The sequence below is a fragment of the Dasypus novemcinctus genome, chromosome 14 (genome assembly GCF_030445035.2).
Source record: "Dasypus novemcinctus isolate mDasNov1 chromosome 14, mDasNov1.1.hap2, whole genome shotgun sequence".
NCBI classification, from domain to species: domain Eukaryota; kingdom Metazoa; phylum Chordata; class Mammalia; order Cingulata; family Dasypodidae; genus Dasypus; species Dasypus novemcinctus.
Genome location: NC_080686.1, coordinates 2,536,027 through 2,555,670, shown reverse-complemented (window position 1 = coordinate 2,555,670; position 19,644 = coordinate 2,536,027). Strand labels below are relative to the sequence as shown.

The 19,644-nt window shown below is 42.2% G+C and overlaps 1 long non-coding RNA gene and 1 pseudogene across 2 annotated transcripts; both read right to left on the bottom strand.

Moving 5' to 3' along the window:
- Positions 1 to 4,500: 4,500 nt before the first annotated feature.
- Positions 4,501 to 6,844, bottom strand: LOC101416156 (E3 ubiquitin-protein ligase RNF19B pseudogene; annotated as a pseudogene).
- Positions 6,845 to 7,321: 477 nt separating this feature from the next.
- On the bottom strand, positions 7,322 to 11,076 carry LOC131273232 (uncharacterized). Of its 2 annotated transcripts, none has more exons than XR_011645603.1 (2): positions 10,986 to 11,076; positions 7,322 to 10,527 (listed from the first exon to the last, which is right to left on the bottom strand). It is a non-coding gene; the product is annotated as an uncharacterized lncRNA (long non-coding RNA). The 2 variants fall into 2 exon arrangements; XR_011645604.1 differs by having other exon boundaries at positions 10,673 to 11,039.
- Positions 11,077 to 19,644: the final 8,568 nt, after the last annotated feature.

Sequence of the window (19,644 nt, the reverse complement as noted above, 5' to 3'; positions counted from 1 at the left end):
CTATTGCCTCTGGGATGAACCTGAAGAATATTCTCAAAAATAGAGACATGTCCTAGAATATCTTGACCAAAAAGGCATGTTCATGACTCTGATGGCTTTGTTATTTCCCTCCACCCCCATTTCTGTGATACAGAGTGTGACCAGGGATGAATAAGAAACAATGTCCTCACAACATATTACTAATTTAACCCAGCCTCCATAGGGCCAGGTGTGAAGAAATAAGTAGTCCATTTTCCCATCGAATGGTTGGATTTTAAGTGAAGAAGATACACTCAGGTGCTGAGTAAGTAACTGGGATATGCTCAGGCATGTCATGAACATAGTAGTACGAGATGGGTAAAAGAGCATACATCATGGTCAAATTGGGGAGGCAGGTGCATTAGAGTTCAATTTTATCAGTACTATGGGTACTGGTGTTGAGGCTATTACAAGAATTTTATGGGCCTCTGAGCAGAAAAAATCCCCCAAATTCCCCAGAATCAGTATTGAATATCACACATTTTATTTTGCTAATTATTTTTTAACACTTCCACTAAGATATAAACTCTTTGAACTGGGAACTTTGTATATTTTACCACTTAATTCCCAGAAAAAGTCCAGGTCTGGAACACTAGAGAATTTCAATAAATATTTGTGAATTAATTTAATGTTTACGTGTGATAGAATAAGTTCACTTACATTTAAGATACTTATCCTATATGGCCATTTATTCCTATATATTTGTGAGTTATATTCTCCTTAAAGATCACATGGATGCTATGGACCCTCTCCCTAGTTATGCAAATAAACTAACAGAAGCAGATATGCTACAGCCACCCTTAAATGCTTTGATGATGCCTTGAATTACATAGCTCAAATTATTTGCATTTCATGGACTTCAGCTTTATAATAAATTTATGGGGCAGGAAAGAAATAGTAACTCATCTGAAGAGGGGTCAGAGCTCAGCATGCAGCTCTTGCTCTTTCCCTAGCCAGCCTTAGTGAAGGTTTAACTTTCAAGATGCATAATCTTCCGGGGGAGCTGTTTCTTTCCCTCAGGTTTTTCTATATTAGCACCATTTAATCCAGATAAAGAGTGGAGATTTGTAGGGAAAACTTAGAAATGGGTCACCAAAGGTCAGTGCCACATGAATGCAGTAATGAGTGTTTGCACGCCCTGGTTGTTGTGTGGCATGGTGAAAATGTGTAATGACTTTCCACCTCGTCCTCATCTAGATCTCTCTATATTTTGTGGCAAAATCAACTTGGCATTTTTTAAAAATGATGAGCATCCATTTACCACAGGCATAATATTTTTTCCATTAACTTATCCTACTAGGATTCGTGATCCATCATTCCCTCCTCCCCTGAGTCTCAGCCCCTTTGAAAGTTGCTGGGAAGCTCCCTTCTCTGTGGCTCCCAAGATTACCACACTTGCTGGCCTTAGAAGAATTTAGAGTTTCGCCGTCTTCAGAGTTGTATTACTTATCTGCACAATCTTGCCCCCAACCACCTCTTCAACCTAATCTACCATTCTCTTCCTCAGTCCACTTTTTTCCATACAGGCTTCCATGCTGTTTCATTTTGTTTTGCTTTGTTTTAAAACAGGCCAAGTAGGCTCTACTTAAGTGCCCTTGAACTTTGTCTACTCTTGTCTGGTATGATTTCTCCCTAGATATTCACATGGTTTGCTTCTTCACTTCATTCAGGATTCCAATAAAATATACCTTCATCAAAGAGGCCTATACCACCTATCTAGAGTAGCACCATCTCTATTCTCTTTCCTTGGTTTTCTGGAGTGCACTTATCCCCACCCAGATAATATATTTGACTGTAATTTCCCACTAGAGTTTAAGTTTGATTGGGAGAAGAATATTGTGTTTTCCTCATGGCTGCATTCCATACCTGAAACACAATAGGAATTTCCAGAGTGAGCTAACGCTGTGTGCAAGAGATATTTCATTTTCCCCTTTTCTAAGCCAAGAACTAACTCTTCCAATGCACTACTCATTTTGTCCTCCAGGTGGTGCCAATGGACCTTGCATCTGCTAACACCTGATCCCTACACCAGGACTGTTGCAAAGTATTAGAATAAGTTTAGTTTTCCATATGCTCTGTTCTTGAAATCTGGACTTCTTTTCTTAAATGACATCCAGAATCTCCCTTAAACTTATTTCTTCTTATTCCTGCAGGAAGAGAAAACATGGGCCTCTACCAAATATATTTCAGTGCATCATGTCACTTAATCTTTCCAACCCCACAATTAAATTAGTATCCCCATTTTGGCTAAATGAAAACAGATTCAGAGAGTAAGTTGCCACAACTTACAACAGTAACCAGTGGAACCTAGATAAGAATACAGGTTTGGCTGCAAACTCTTGCAGATCTTTTGTTTTTATCTAACTTATATGTTCCCTTGATGAGGCTTCAAGAGACCTGCAAGACTTGAGTTAATTTGCATTTCAGAGACCTTCCAGACTATCTGCCTCTTTTTTTCCAAACAGGTTTATTTTTACACACAAGGAAAACCTCTAGGGCACTTTCTTCCAGAGACTCAAAGTCCACGAACAGCTAATACATCATCTTCCAAGTTGGTGGATGTCACACACATTATCCTCACTGTAGACACAGGCCAGGAAGACAGAGCAGGTGCATCGTGGAAGGAAACAGAAAGTATCTGGTCCTCAGGGAAAGGATGTTATCAATTCTTCCTCTGGGCCCGGGGCTAAGGTAGTCAAGAAAGTTGGCAATGGAAATGCTTAAATATAATCTGAAAGTTGGGGGAATTAGGGGAGAGTAACAGACTCACACAGTCATAAAGTTATTGCCAGATTTGAAATCATATATCAGGTCTCATGAAACGTTAAAAAAATTTTCCTTCAATGCTATGTATGTCCTTTCATGTCTAAGGATGTCATTCTAGGCAGAGGAAAAAATCTAAGTAACACTAACTTAGCTCAGCCTTGACAAATTTATAATATCAGAGATAATTAAATATGTTCAGAGATTTTGATGATGTGTCATTTCTCCTTTCATGCTAAATTTCACTCAGATTCCTTTGTCTCTCTTACTTAAAACTAGACTCAGGAAAGTTTTGAGAAGGTTAAGCAACCAGGAAAACTCTTAGAACTGAGAAAACTGAGAAAGCTTTCTGAAATAAGGAGATGGTACCTTAGAACACAGCAAACAACTAGGTTTCTGCTTGATTATTATGCAGTATTAATACAGTATTAATACATTTCTCCCTCCAATAAAAATACTTCTATTCCCCAATTGGTAACCCTGTAACAATGAGATTTCTCTTGAGAGTTACCCTAGGGAAGTGGATGTGGCTCAAGTGATTGGGCTTCTGCCCAATATGAGAAGACCTGGGTTTCATCCCTGGGGCTTTTTTTAAAAGAAAAAGCATGCCCATGTGGCAAGCCAGTACCCACATGGAGAGCCAAGTGCCTGCATGGTGAGTCAGTGCCCATGCAAGTGAGTCATGCAGCAAGATGATGATACAACAGAAAACAGATGAAGGGGAGAGTCAAGATGAGGTGCAACAGAAACCAGGAACTGAGGTGGTGCATTTGACAGGGAACCTCTCTCCACATCAGAGGCCCCCAGGATCAAATCCCAAAGGAGAAAAACAAAAGAAGACAAAGAGAAATAGACACAAAAGATCACAGTGAATGGACAGAGACAGCTAAAAAAAAAAAAACAACCCCAAACAGCACAGCAGGGGGAAAGGGGAGGGAAAGGGGAAAAATTTACCCTAAACCACTACCTCCTCCCCTCCTCTGAAGTACATGACTACAAGTGGCAACAATGTAGGAGAAATTAAATAAATCATTAAAAGGAAAATTGCACAGCTGCCTCTTGAGGGCAAAGACAGTCCATTTTAATGTTTTGGTTTTCTATCAAGCTGACACAGCTAATAATATTTCAGTCTGACTATATGCTTCAAAGCCAAGCCTAGTATTGCTTCCTGTCATGCTGGAAGGAGTCTTGGCTTCACAGATGGCTCCACCGTAGTCTGAGAATACAACCTTTCTTTCCCAGACGTAGGCAAGCTCAGCTGTAGAGACTTTCAAAGAGATAACATTCTGTTGAACCAAACACTTGGCTCAGTAGGACTATCCAAGTCAAGAAAAATGAGATGAGTAGATTTATGACAGAAATCGTTATTAAAATGTGTTTCAGTAATATGTTAGCATACATACAATAAACACATATACAATAAACACACATACATTATGTACACTCTACCAAACCTTACCGATAGCCACCATGAGATTAACCAATAAATTAAAACCAAAATGTGGGTAATAGTAGGTGGAACTAAAGGCAAAGTTTCCATATTTTGTCTGTTAAGATATTTCAGATTTCTCAGAATTTTCCTGAGGAAAAACTGACCAGAGACTTTTAAAATTAAATATGTAGTATCCACCCCTTACCCTCAGAAAGAAAGAAAAAAAGGATTCCAGATGATGCAGTTACAATAAGTGTGCTTCTCAGACCAGAAGCATTCATTCCACTTCAAATTCTCACCTCTGCACCTTTCGGCTTCATGGCACTCTGCCTCTCAGCTGGGGCAGGGAGGGCACTTGGCCTGGGTGCATCCTGGGCTCTGGGTAGAGAGGAAGACTGAAGGATGGTAGCAGGGGCGCCACACTCCTCTGAGCAGATGCCTAGCACATCGACTGTGTACAAGAGCTGTCCAGGTCACTGCAGATGCTCTCACGCTGGGCCAGGCTGAAGTCCCAGGGTTTGCTGGCCAGGCAGTCTTTGTGCCCAGGGCTTCAGTGTTTGCAGGAGGGGTCCTCCTCACTGCTGCCACCATCACCACTACCTTCCTCCTCATCTATGCCATCTGAGCAGGAACATAGTGGGAGTCCTCCCTGCTACTTCCATTCCTTCATTGATAGTGTTTTGGTTTGGCTTCATTGTCCACTTGGACTTCCCTATTGTTGCACCCCTTGTCCTTTGGCTTGTAGGAACTGATTTTGGAGCTGGTCATCATGTGCTCTTGTATTGTTACTAATTTCAGAAAGACTGGCTGTGTCTTTGGGAAAACTTTCTTTTTGACATCAGCTTGGACTTCTAACCTGCTGCATTTTCACTTGCCCATGGACGGAATGCTCCCTCTCAGCAAGTCCAGAGGGGCCTACAAAGCAGGCTATTTCCCCATAAGTGTTGCAAGACACTGAGTTCAACTATAGGGCTTACACTGGTGAACAATACAATAGTCAGGCCTTCAGTCTGTCTTACCCCATGCTGGGATTCTTGCCTACTTGCTAGGCATCTGCCACTCTTATAGGACCATCATCATCAAACTCAATTTTCACCACTTTTCCCTTGCTTGTCCTAACTCCATAGCCTTCTCCATGACAGAGAGAAATGGGCATGACCCCAAAGACATATGCCAGCATAATGGGGATGCCAAGATCAATATATGGACATATGCAGCAATAACTGGGGATGTCATACCTCACAAAGTCACTCCTACCATAGCCAAAGTTCTCTTGTGCTTGGAGGTTTTTCATTCCTCCCATCTGCTGAGGATCTTCCTGCCATCACAAACATGAACAGAAGTGACTATAGCAGGAGTGGCAGTGCCAGCCATGAGGAAATTCCCTACTAGAGCACCAATGAATGTGCCCAGAATTGTCTTCCTCTTGCCACATTGTTTCTTTTCCCCAGAATGTGCAGCTGGAGGGGCTGAGATAATGCAAGCCTGAGATTTCTTTCAGGCAAAGCCTGAAAAATCCACAGCCATATTCTGCACAGGTCATGTGATTATAGTTTCCAACATTCCTTTTTTTTTTTTTTAAAAGACTTATTTTTATTTTTTTCCCCTCCCATCCCCCAGTTATCTGCTGTGTCCATTCACTGTGTGTTCTTCTGTGACCGCTTTCATCCTTATCAGCGGCACAGGGAATCTGTTTCTTTTTGTCGCGTCATCTTGTGTCAGCTCTCCGTGTGTGCGACACCATTCCTGGGCAGGCTGCACTTTCTTTTGCGCTGGGTGGCTCTTCTTACGGGGTGCACTCCTTGCGCTTGGGGTTCGCACCATCAACAGGCGCCCCTGTTGTCACCTTCTTAGCCACCCTCCAGGAGATAGAAGGTTGCAACACTTTTTTTTTTAAAGATTTCTCTCCCCTTCTTCCCCACCCCAGTTGTCTGTTCTGTGTCTATTTGTCGCGTCGTCTTTGTCCGCTTCTGTTGTCAGCGACACGGGAATCTGTCTCTTTTTGTTGCGTCATCTTGTTGTGTCAGCTCTCATCTTGTTGTGTCAGCTCTCCGTGTGTGCGGCACCATTCCTGGGCAGGCTGCACTTTCTTTCGCGCTGGGGAGCTCTCCTTACAGGGCGCACTCCTTGCGCATGGGGCTCCCCTACGCGGGGGACACCCCTGCGTGGCAGGGCACTCCTCACGCACATCAGCACTGCGCATGGGCCAGCTCCACATGGGTCAAGGAGGCCCGGGGTTTGAGCCGTGGACCTCCCATATGGTAGACGGACACCCTAACCACTGGGCCAAGTCCGCCGCCTCAACACATTCTTAATGTAGGGAATAATCCATTGCCTGACTCAGGGTTGTGGGGGGCTTTAATCCCTAGGTCCCCCAGGACCTACCAGGACAGACTGTATTTCTTTTAAGATTTAAACTAATTTTAATTCTAAGTTATGAGATGGATAATGACATTTTAAATAGAAAAATGTATGCACCATCAGAAATTATTCCCTAGTTAGTTGTTTATTTATGTTCAATTCATGGTTGCTATTCACATACAGGTTAACACTATATAACAATTATGATATGTGGGAAACAAAGGCATGCTGTTTCCATGGTAGCAATTTACTTTCTGACCACTGGGTCATGCTGTTCCTAGAGATACACGTGCAGGTAGCTAATCTCTCTGGGAAACATAACATTCCAGCAGAACCCAGACTTGATATCTCAAGTAACCTGGGCAACAAGATTTATGAGTATACTTGTTTCAGTAACATAATAGAACATCTTGGGCTTTAGTTACTATCTTATCCACTGTGCACTGTGTTTTCATTAATGAAGTTATGGGAATAGTTAGCTAGGATAGTTGCTGGTTCTCACAATTGCTTGGAGTATATAAAGAAGCCCCTGATATTAATAAACTTGTCTGATGAGCTTGAGGCTTCAATGCTCGCAGATCCCCTGATCTCAATCTCTCTGTCTTTCATTCCCGATACCCTTTGGGTACGTCGACTCCGACAATGATACATTATCTTTGGTTGTGCATTTTTGTTTAAAACTTTTTGTTTAAAACTAGTCCTCATAATTATATTTAAAGATAAAAATAGTAAGTTTCCAACATAATAGAATTTTCAGTCACAGTTTTATTTCATAAGTATTTACAAGTACTAGTCTATTGAAAGGAACCTTTAAAATATTTGCATACTACTCATTACAAAATTCTGCATTCAAGAGTCCCAGATCACTTCTCAATCCCACATTTTTGTTTATTTTTCATTAGGTCTTTAGGCAAAATTCTGAATTCATGGTTGAATTGTGTGGAAAAAGCAATCTTTTTAGATGTACTTCCCAGTCTGATATTTCTGATGTTAGCTCCAGCTGCAGGCTTTTTTGAGAATTAGGCACAAAAAGTTTAATACCCAGTGGCTGACACATAAAGAGACTATCTATAGTGACTGGAAACTGCCACTAACTGGGCTCCACCCCCATCCCACCATGGATCTCCTTCCTTTGTCCAGGCCACTGCCTGGTTCAATTATCACAATCCTGGCTTCCAACAGAGGCATCCAGAATGATACAATTTTCACCTTAGTCCTATCAGGCTCTGAAGCAATTTACAAGTCAAATAAGTGTCAGTCTCCATGTATTCTTCAGAATTTGGCTTCTGTCTACATAGACTAGACAGGACACTACAAAACCGAGAGTCAATACCCAAATGAATCATTTGCTCCTTTTCCTAGATCAGCCAGATGTCTTGGCTTGGTTCAGAGGCTGAAGCTATGGATCTCCAAGCTTCCACCTTGGAAGAGGTGCCCTGGGGGTGCGCAAGCCCAGAGCCCATGTGCCACCAAGTCTGAGCAGAGAACTGGCCTGGGCTTGGACAATGGATAACTCTGAAGTACTCTTGCCATCACCATAGGGAACCTGAGTTTTTCTCAAATGTGAACTACCATGCATGTGAGTGGCAGCCATGGGCTTTCCCTGCACACGGGGATATTTGGAAGTCTAGTGGGACCCAAAATACTGTTAAGACCTGCCTGTCCAGAGATGATGTCTGTCAACATAAAGGAGCTAATCACCTCTTGGAAAAGGAGAAGCTGCAGACAGAACTGCCCAATAGGGCTGGAAAGAGCCAGAAGAGACTGGCACTCTCAGAGGTCAGCAGGTGCATGTCCAGAGCACCCCCTGTAGCCCTGGCCATCCCAATTAACCGATGGGTGGGGCAGAACCTCAGTTAATAGGGTTAAGAGGAAGAATTCTAGTTCTTTGTGCCTTCTGAGTTGACAACCATGGGGTTCTAGGGCATCAGATTCTAGTCAGACAAATCCAGGCAGTTACAGATTTCTTCTCTGCTACAGCCTGGCCAGTGCATAATCTGCCTGAACTGTCCTTCAAGATCCAGTAAAATTTAAGTCTCATGGGTGCTGTCACTTGGCCCAGTGAGGTTATGTACTACCAGCCTCTGCCCACCTGAGGGCCTGCAGCACCTGAGACACTTCCTGCAGGTGTCTCGGGAGTAAGATATGCACATCACCATAGTTTCAGTTCTAGCTGGGCTAAGAGACATAATAAAAAAACACAGTAGCCACCACACTCTGGAAGTCACATCTGCTCCACCTACTATACTGGGGGTTGGGTCCTGGAGTCCCCTGAGCTAGCCAGAGGCCCAGCTGTAGGAGTCCTTGTGACAGTGTGTCCCCAAGGCTGAGAGCCCAGAATCCTCAACCCAACCACCAATACCTAGGAGGCTTCTGGAAAAACCTCTGTCTCCCCAGACGCCAGCCTTGGCCCAAAGGCAACTCATTAGAGGCACCAAGGACAAGAACATGAGCTTGGAAGGCACAGACAAGTTCCAGGTCTGCTGTGGGGCCCTGGTCTCAGGGCCTCTGCTCCATTGTCCCAGAACAGGGAGGTACCTCTGCTCCAGGGCCTCAGAGAACTTAGGACACAGAGCGGCAGGCATGGGCTGGAGTTCGTGACACTCGGCAAGTGTCACTGGCCTTGCCCCTTTATCCCAACATGGAGCCACAGGACTCTACACAGGCTCCTGCAGGCAAGAGGTCCTGGGAAACACAGGAGGATGAATGAGAGGCTTGGGGTAGCCAGTGGACTGTGCTTTCAGGTACCTCTGAGAGCTGCATGCCCAGTGAAAAAAGACCACCAGGGCATCCAGGCAGGCTCCTGCTAGCCTTGGACCACTTCTTCTGTCATATCCTGCCTCTGGGCATCATGTTCCCATACGCCTAGTCAAGGGGCCTCTGGCTGATCCCTGTCCCTCTAGGCTCAAGACATGCAACCTCACCTGGCAGCCTTCCTTGTCCAGACATCCCTCCCTCTGAGCTCCTCTGGCATCCCCTGCACCCTCTGCACCTGCTATGCCCTTGTGCATCTCCCTCACAGGTCCCTGAGCAACTCTAGGACAGGCAAGGGATTATCTCAGTTGGGCTTCCCACCATCTCCCAGCACTGTGTCCAGCACACAGGAAGCCCAGGGGATGTGTGTCACATGACCATCCCTGCCACACCAGCTGGGGCGGGCACCTCTTCTGGTCTCACACACTACCATGTGCCAGCACCGTCTGTGTCTATGTGCCCTACACAGGGCCTGGCACATGTGACTGCCTCAAAGGACTGTTTTATCAGTGAATTGTGGATTATGCTGTACACTTAATAGAAGAGGAGACTGAGTCTGGGACGGGAAAAAGCATGTCCAAGGTCACAGAGTTGGAAGTGACAGAGCTAAGAATGAAACCAAAAATAGAAAGCCTGGCTCCAGAGCCCTTTTCATACCTTTGAGCATACTTCCCTGAGTCTGCTCTGGCTCTAAAGTTAAAGCATCGAGTGCCTTTCTACTGAGCTATACACTATCATCATCATCCACATTATCAAGGAGGAAATTGAGAGGTTAGCCTCTAGTTTAAGATCACAAAACTCAGAAGTGGTGGAACTAGGACTGGAACACATTTCTGACTCCAGTGCTCTTAATTAACCCACTGCAATGCCTCTCATGCTGGCACATTTACCAGGCATGGTGTTAAACCCTTCTCATCCATCAGCTCAGTCCAGCGTGGCAGATAGATCAGGGAAGGTTTCCAGGAGGAAAAGAGACAGGACGTGACCGAAGACAGGTAGGAATCTGTTGTATATGTTTACTGGGGCTGAGACAGGAGGACTGAGCAGAGTGTGGCAGAGACAGGGAGGTGAATGTCAGCTGCATTTAGCCAAAAAGGCTTGCAGTCTTATACAGGAGATCAGCAAGGATCAACAGCTACTGTGCTTCCCAACTGGATCCTCAGCATTGCCAAACACAGGGCTGGTACCAGGAAACTAGGCTGAAAAACAAAAGCAGGTCCTCCAGTCCTAAAACCCTGAACATCACTTCCGGACTGGGCCGGGTGCGCGTCCCTTCTCTGGGCCGCGGACACCCTGACTGTGTCCAGGCCGGGGTCTCCCCCTCCAAGCCCAGCCCTTGTTCACCTCCCTGTCCCTGGTGCAGAGGACCGGAGGCTCGGTGTGCACTCGCGGCTTGCTCCTGTCTGTGGGTCACTTTTCCTTCCACCGTCGTGGGCTCGCCTGACCCCGCAGGTCCTGTGGACTTCTGCCACTCAGATCTACCAATTGGGGCCGTCCCCCTCTGTGACGTTCTCCCCGCGGACTCCGGGTGGGGGTCACAGGGGTGAGGTTCGGAGCCTAATCCAACCTCTGGAGCCCGGCACCCAGGAGACCTCAGGAAACGCCCTGGGCTCCCGCCACCGCCTTCGCCCTGCCGGGATAGCCACGAATGACCGACCTTAGCCGTCACTTCCCCTCCCGAGGACAAGTATCCTGCCGACCCGCCGCGGGAGAGAGAAAGAACGCGCCTCCCGCCGGCCGGAATCCCTCCAATTACCTGCCGGGTCAAAGGTCAAAGGGCGACCATCCGGGCAGCAGCGGGACCGGGCTGATTCCATTACTGGCTGGCGGAGGCGGCCTGGGGGCTGAGACTGTCCCCTCCAGGCACCGTATCCAACTAGTCAAGCGCGGCCCGCCTGCCCGCACCGGGGCCTCAACTGCCCCCGACCTCGCGACCACTTCCGGCCGCGGCGGGGGTGCAGGGTGGGGACAGGTTCCGCCCAGGCCGCGGGAGGCCGCGTCGCGCCGCGCCCATGCGCACTCCCTGCGCCCACCAAGCGCTCCCTGCCCGCGCGTGTGCACACCTGTACAGATCGCTTAGCCCACTCTCTGAGCCAGCTTCCTGTAAGGCTATGAAGCACTTGGCACAGCTCTTGTCTCAAACGTCCTCTCAAAAAATAAATTATATTCTAAGGAAAAACAGGAATATCTTTTCTTTTTCCTTAGAAGTCTTTTAAATTATTCAATTCTGAAAACTGTATTTGTATTAACTACCTTTCTTAAAAATTAAATGTAAAAAATTAATAAATGATGTATTTTCTTATTCTTAAGGAAATTTTCTACATATTGACCTTGCCAGAAGCTTCTGCCCCCAGTTCTGCAAATGCAAATATGAATATAAATTCATAATTTATTCATTTGAATAAAGAAATGCTAGGACTTTTTGTTCTCCAACCCCTTAAAACACACACGGATACCATATGATGAGAGGAGCACATAATATGCTCCTCCAGATGCATAACAAAACCTGAGTTGGTGTGGCTTTGGCCAAGACTAGGAAGAATGAAGGTTTACCTAATTTAAACTCCTGTCAGGGTCCACGGAGGAGATCAGGGGGTGTACAAGCACACGTGGGTCTCAGGCTCTTGCCTTTATTACGACCCAAAGGGGAGGGACAGGACTTTCCTATAGATACTTGGAATTGGAAGTTTCAAACTATGGAGAAGGAAAAGTAGAAGTGGAAAAGGCAGCTTCTTATTATTCAAGCCATGTGGAGATAAAGGATTTGCTCTTGCTGTGCAAAACGTCAAGGAACCTTATGGAGAAAAAGAGGCAGGGGCCATTTGGAGAAAAAGCATTGGTGGTCATTCAGAGAAGCTAAGGGTTGCTCTTATCATCCAAACTATATGGAGGTAAAGGCCCTGCTAGTTTTGGTTATGAACAGGGCAGGGCTAACTGGGGTGGTCACTCAAAGGGAAACACATCGAAGTGATAGAGCAACAACAGCCACGGCATTGGTAAAAGAGATCACCTGATTATGTTTGCAAATATGTTTTCATCTCTTCTTCCTAATTGTGTTGATTTAATGATCCCTTCATCAGCTGAACTCTTTAGCTTATTTCATAACCCACATTTTTTTTTTCCAGGGTTGAAAAGAAAACACAGATGCTGGAGATCAGCAAAAATTTTACTTAAGAGTAATAGTTTAATTTACGATTGTGTAAATTGTGATTCCTTAATAAATGATCTCCTGCTTTTGTCAGCAGTTCCTGTCTAGGGTATCTGAATGGAATTAGTGTCATGGTTTACACTCTTTAGAGTGAGAGCCATGTTGGGAAGAGGAACTACCAGGTTCGATGGCTAATGTGGCACCCCACTGGGAAACACTGCCCCTCTGTGTGTTGTAGTCACCTGGGGCACTAATATCTCTACAACCCAAGTATCCACTATTTTGGACATGTTTTCCTCTTACTTTATTCAAACATACTGCATTCTTTTTAAAATAGCTTGGTAATAAAATTTGTGGATACATCATTCTTTCTAAAATTAAAGGATTCTAGTACAGCATAAGTTCCTAGATGTAGAATTATCATTAATGAGAATACTCTATAATCCTTTCAAAGAAATGAACCTTTTTCAAATAATATTTATAGAGAATAATAATAATTTAAATCGGAATCTGAATATTCACTTAATATGTACAATAACCAAAGAGCCAAATTTCATGGACTCTCCAGATTATGTCTCTCCTTTAAAATCATAGTGGGACCTCTATGTTTATATTTGAAATGTTCACAATGACCTTCTGAAATTAGCTAATTTGGCTTCAGTTAAAAAGATGATAAAATGAAGCCTGGATAACTTGCAGAGGGTCATGCATGAAGAAAGTAATGTAATGACTCTTTAAACCGATGTGCTTCTGGAGCCTGAGACTTTAGCTGTTTGCACTAACACACTCACACAAACATTCTGAGGACCTTTGAACATAGCAGTTCAACAGTAAAAGACAAAACCAGAACAGTGAAAATTCAAATGAAGAATATGGCAACTACTACCCCTGTCAGATACGTTCTCACAACTCATGTGTAACTTTATGCATGACCTTAGCATTCACCTGCTTGGAGACCTAGGGTTCCCTCTGTTCCCCCACTCTAGAAGTAGGATTTTCATCCAAAACAGCTTTCCTTCCCCAGCCCCACTGGTACTTTTTCTTTTAATACCATAATTCAATCTATCACCAATATTGCTTAACTTTTGATAATTTGGTCCAAGACTTGAATTTTTAGTTTAATATCAACAGGCCTTTCCTACTCAAGAAATGTTCTCCTAATATTAATGTCCATATCAGTTTCCTCCTAGTTTTAAAACTGCCTGAAAAGCAAGAAGAGTGTAAAAGAGACACTTGCTGGTGGCTTCTGAATCCCACACACTGTGTCTTATGGTACAAAACAGAGGTGATGGAGCAGCATTTTCCCCACTGAGAAGAGCAAGCCTGGAATTCCACAGATGAGGTACCAGGGCCCCAAAAGATGCCAGCACTAAACTCAAGAGACGCTAGGTCATGGCTGCTCCCTTTCTTACCCCAAGCTGGCTGGGTCAGCTCTCTTGGGATAGCTTCTGTTCTCTTAATATTGTGTATCTACATAATGAAATTTCATTTACCAATGTGGAATTCCATTTGGGGATTTGAACTTTTATTTCTAACATCATATTGTTACATGTTTCCCAACTTCTTTGATTTGACAATAATCGTCCTCACCTTGTGCAGTTTTGGTCTGCGTGTGTGGAATACACTACCCGGTGTTAAAGTTTTGGGTCCCAAGAATATGTGCATGATAAATTAGTTCCCATTCTTCTATTGTCCTTTAAGTTACTGTACAAATGCACTTCTTCCAGAGTTACACATGGTATAAAATGGGGGTTAAATGGATTAAAAACTAGCTTTGTTTCACTTTAATGCCTTTGCCCTGAATTGTTACAGTGTCTTCTACCAAATTCTCTTTGCCAAATATACACCATTTCCTAATTTTCTACTGCCTGTGTTTTTAGGGGAAGATGTTATGAAAAGTTGACAGGGACTTTTTATGAGTTCTTATTTTCTTTTTGAATTGGGCCTCAGATGCACACCTCTGTATTGTAGATTAATCATAATCCTCAATTCATGACTATAATGCATTCACCTTTGAGCTTTTCAGAGCTGACTAAGACATTTGACCATCAGATGGCACTAACACAGAGAATTTATTGGATGGCACTTGAAAAGGCTGCCAGGAAGGGCAATTCTTCCCAACACTGGACTTTCCAGAGGCTGCAAGGGACCATCAGAAGGGGAAGAGGGTAATGGGAGTGGAGGCTTAACATTCTAGGTGACGTGTGATAATCAGCATGGTATGGTGTATCTGGATCAGAGATTTCCTAGACACAGAATTTATAACAGGACTTTACATTTTCTATGACTAGCAGATAGTGGAAGCAGTTTTGTAGGGGATGCAAAACAGATCAGCTCTAAATGGATAAGAAACTCTTATTTGGGCTATTTTTAAACCAATTGAATGTGTAAGGATTTGAATTTCACATAGGGGTGGGTTTAATGGGGACTAAACTGTTCGGGCGTCTGTGAAGAACTGAACAACACACAGTACAAATGCAGGGGCCAACTTTGGTTCAGTTATGTACCAATTACACACTTCCATCATGACCTTACCTCTTTATTTCTCTGCTCATAATCTCTTCCTTTGGAATAATGTATGTGACACCTATGAGCTCTCCACCAAAATAACAAATTAGGTCCTTGACATTTTTAAATTATCAAAATTTCTAAATACAGAGGCATAGGATATATAATCCCTGTGTTTAATTTCTCTTGTTTCTGCCCCATTCACATCCTGATTTTTCTTTTCCTTGCTTCATCCCACTCTTCTCTCTTTGAAGCTTTCCCAGTCATAATCTCAAACTTTTCAGTCCTTGAATTACTTTCCTCTCTGAATTGTAAGGAATGAAGTTGGAGAACTGAAATGTAAATTGCAGTTCCCTGTGCTTCTCTAAGCATGCATAGAAATCACTTAAGGAGTTCATTACAATGTACATTCAGGTGGCTCTCCTGAATGTACAATTCTGATTCAGATTCTGAATTCAGTAGGCTGAATTCTGATTCAGTAGGCCTGGGGTGAGCCAAGGTAATTTGCATTTCAAACAGGTTTCTTTGGGAAGCACTAGTAGAAAATATATGTAGGCCAGATGATTCTGTATTTTGTAATCATCATTCCCATATATTCCACTAATTTTCATTTTTCCCCTTTGATTTAATTTCCTTGTAGCTATCATAAGCAGACGTGTTTTGTGTTGGATTATAACTCTATTTTTCCTTTCAAATAACCTAATTTGTTTTTGCAAGAATTTTTGTGCATAATTTTAAAAGAAATGGTAATCTGATATATTACTAGGATTGCACTAGTAATAGGACTGAACTTCTTTTGATTTAAATCATAATTCTGTCAATCTAAGAAGCTAAATTGTTAAGTTGTGTTATTATTTTATATATCTCTAAAAAGGATAATTGCTGTTTAATAAAATATATGAATATGATAAGAAAGAACTAATTTTAAGGTACCACAAATACTTATTTCAGAGATACTAAAATGAGAAAAAATATTCATCTCAGAACTGGTTAAAGTCAGGTATATTTTTATCCAATCCTTTATTTCAGCATCATTTTTTTCTCTTTATTTTTTTAATATTACATTAAAAAAATATTAGGTCCCCATATACCCCCCACCCTCTTCACCCCACTCTTCCCCCCATAGCAACATTCTCCTCCATCATCATGAGACATTCATTGCATTTGGTGAATACATCTCTGAGCACCGCTGCACCTCAAGGTCAATGGTCCACACCGTAGCCCACACTCTCCCACTAGCATCATTTTATTTACCTCCTGAAAAATGCATAGAACTTAAAGCTGTAAAGTTTTTAGCCTATCAATATCATTATACTTTTCCTTTCCCAGGGTGTTCAATACATTGAATTGATTTTGTAATTTGGAAAATCATCTTTTCCACACATCCAGTTTCTATCAGGTACCAGTTCCATAAACACTTTTAGTTTCATGCCTCATCTTTTAGTTCTCTCCATAGAGGTTGAGTGAATTATGTGGTTGTAAATTTGAGAGGGGATCTGGACATGAAAAGCCCAATGTCTCCCCTTTCAACCTCTTCTTGTAATCCAGCTGCCATTTAATGCACACTTTCTACAGTGCTTGCCTCTCACGGTCTGCATTTCATAGACACACCAGCTTCATTTGGGGATGTCTGAGGTTATATAGCTCTGCCTGTGGCTGAATGGGTAAATGCAACTTTAAAATTCATTGTTAAAAAATCCATTGTTGTTATCAACATAGGCCATCTTTGAATCTTATTTTAAGTGTATATGTGATTTTCCTGTTTCCTAACTTTCCAACTCTTAAGCTCAAAACAGCCGACTTAAATTCTGAGTTGGGTATTCCATTACTTACTTTTATATAGTTTTATGTTATGAATATGTAGCTATATATATTAATGTTTTTACTTTATAAAATATAACCATGGTCTAGGCAGTCTTTTGAACCTTTTAGTCCCTCTGAATATTATATTGCTAAGATGCTGCCAGACTTTTGACCCATTGTTGTAGTTTATTTATTTTATTTTGTGAACTACCTCATACTGCAATGTACCATAGTGTACGGATCTTATCTAGGTTCTTGGCTATGCTGCAGAAATGAATTTCAGGAGCACGCCAGGTAAGTGAGGTCAGTATATTCAAGTAGCGAGGAAAAAGAAATGGGAGAAAATAACAGAGCAAGGAAGGGTCCCAGGTAGAGAGGAAGGGGGTGAAAAGGGATAAAAAGGGCTGATTTACAAGCTACAATTCCCCATTATAGATTTTAAATCCCCAGGTTTACTTGTGTGGCCATGTGGCAGAGGAAAAATGGTGAGAGCATTGCACCGAGGAAGGCAGGGACGGGCCCAGAAACAAGAGAGCAGGGAGAAAGCGAGCTCAGGCCTCGCGGTTTGCTTTATAAACTATTATTCCACCCCTTTGATAATGGCAGGGGAGGGGTTTCAGCGGTTTGCTGTTTTGATTGATCACTCAACCCATCAATCCCCTGGTGAGGACCCAATGGTAATGTTCCTAGGAAACATCTGGGGCTTTTCTTTGCATCCGGAAGAAGTCTTTGTTCTGGATAGCAGAATTCTGGGGGTGAGAGTCCTCCAGCAGCCATCTTGGGGGTTACTGATGTCCACTTGGACTCTCTGCCAGGTTCCAGATCCATCTATTAATTCCCTATCTTACTAACTTGCTTCAATAGTTGATTTCATTGTCTCTCTATTAAAGGACATTAGCCCTTCCTTCCAACCAGGCTTTTGTTCTGTGAACAGTAAAGATCTGGACTTTCTCTTGCATGTTTCCTGGTATACATATTACAGAATTTCTCTTGGGCGTACACTTTGAAATGGAATTGCTAGGTTTTGAGATATTTGAAATGTAGCTTCATAAAATAAACTTTCAGGTTCTAACAATTTACATTCCTATTGGCAATACATTAAAAAATAAAGATCCACATGTTGTTCAAACCCTGGTCTTGGCAGGTATTTTAACTATTGTCAATTGAGTTGGTGGGAAATAGTATCTACTGGGGTTAAAAATCACAAGCATGACTGAAGTGAAGATGCTATTATGAAAATGGTATTTGCTATGACTAAGACTTCACAGACACTGTAAACTGTCATTTGTTCTACTTAAAATGAGACCTGCTCTTGCAAAGAAATCACATCCATCACTCTATCTGCACTCAGGTTAAGAAATAGCAGCTAAGGCTAACCAGGACATGCTCTGCTTAAACTCAGGAATTGTTAAGATGAAGTAATTGCAGGCACAGCTAAAACAAGTGCCATGATTGATAATGCAGGGGTTCTAAACAAAGGGCCCATGAGTTTGAATTGAAATTCAAAAAAACATTATTCTTGTGGGTGTGATATATTTATTAAATAATACACTGTATAACATGGACTTAGCAAGAGGTCAATGTCAGTCCCTGACTGACAAAGGGATCTGTGGAACAAAAAGGTTAAGAACCCCATATCGTGCTAAACTGTGCGATCCAAAGACAAAGTAAATGGTAGGACTGATGACTTGTGCAAACTACCTACCCTCCATATCTCTAATATGAGAACCTGTAATCTGCACTGTGCTCAGAATCCTGCAATTTTACCACAAAGAAAAAGCAAAGGTTGATAAACAGGGCAGTCCTATGACTGTGAATAACAGTCATGGGTTTAAAGTACCTCCAAATAGGATTCTTATAATCAAAGATACTTTAAAAGAAGTAAAAAAAAGTCCTAAAAATAATACCTTATAAATATATAGGAATACAATTTATATTAAATAAGGGAAACTTGTGTGTGTATATATATGTATCTGAAATTTAACAAAAAACATTTCACATAAGGTATGCAAATCAATAATATGAAAAATAAATTGAACAAATTAATGAATTTCTTAAAAGCAAAGAAATAAATTTCAAAAATACTTTTGACAAAATTCTTAGAGTAATTTCATTTCTCAAAACTGAAAAAAATAATATTAAAATGGGCCGTGACAGACACAAGTCACATATCATAAAGCTGGGTGGTGACAAATTCAAGCATATCAGTTTAAATAAATAATCAAATTTAATAAAATACTTGAAAACAATAAAATAAAAATCTGAAATGCAAATAGAACCAAAACAAAACACATAACAAACATCAATCTTGGCAAAACATACTGAAAGAAAATCCAAGAGTAAAAAAATCATACTGATCATTAACCCTGCCAAAAAAAAAAAATGTGAACACTTCTTAACTGTGCAGTCATACAATTATCATGTACATATTGATAAATTAAAGCTAAACTATAAGGTAAATAGTGGAATAATCAACTCAGAATTTGAGTTGTTTACCTGGAATTGGAAAGTTGGAAATACAGTTGGAAAGTTGGGATACAAGAAATCACACACATACTAAAAACTAGATTGCAGGATTGACCTTATATTTACACCAGGAATGGATTTGTTAAAAGTGAATGGCAGGAAGTGGATGTGGTTCAAGCAGTTGGTGTCTGCCTACCACATGTGTGGTCCTGGGTTCAGTTCCCAGTGCCTCCTGAAGAAGACAAGAAAGGTAGCTAGCTGAAACAGTGGGTTGGTGTTGAAGCAGGCTCATAAGATAGGGAATCAATAGATGGATCTGGAACCTGGCAGAGAGTCCACATGGACATCAGTAACCCCCAAGATGGCTGCTGGTAGACCCCCACCCCCAAGA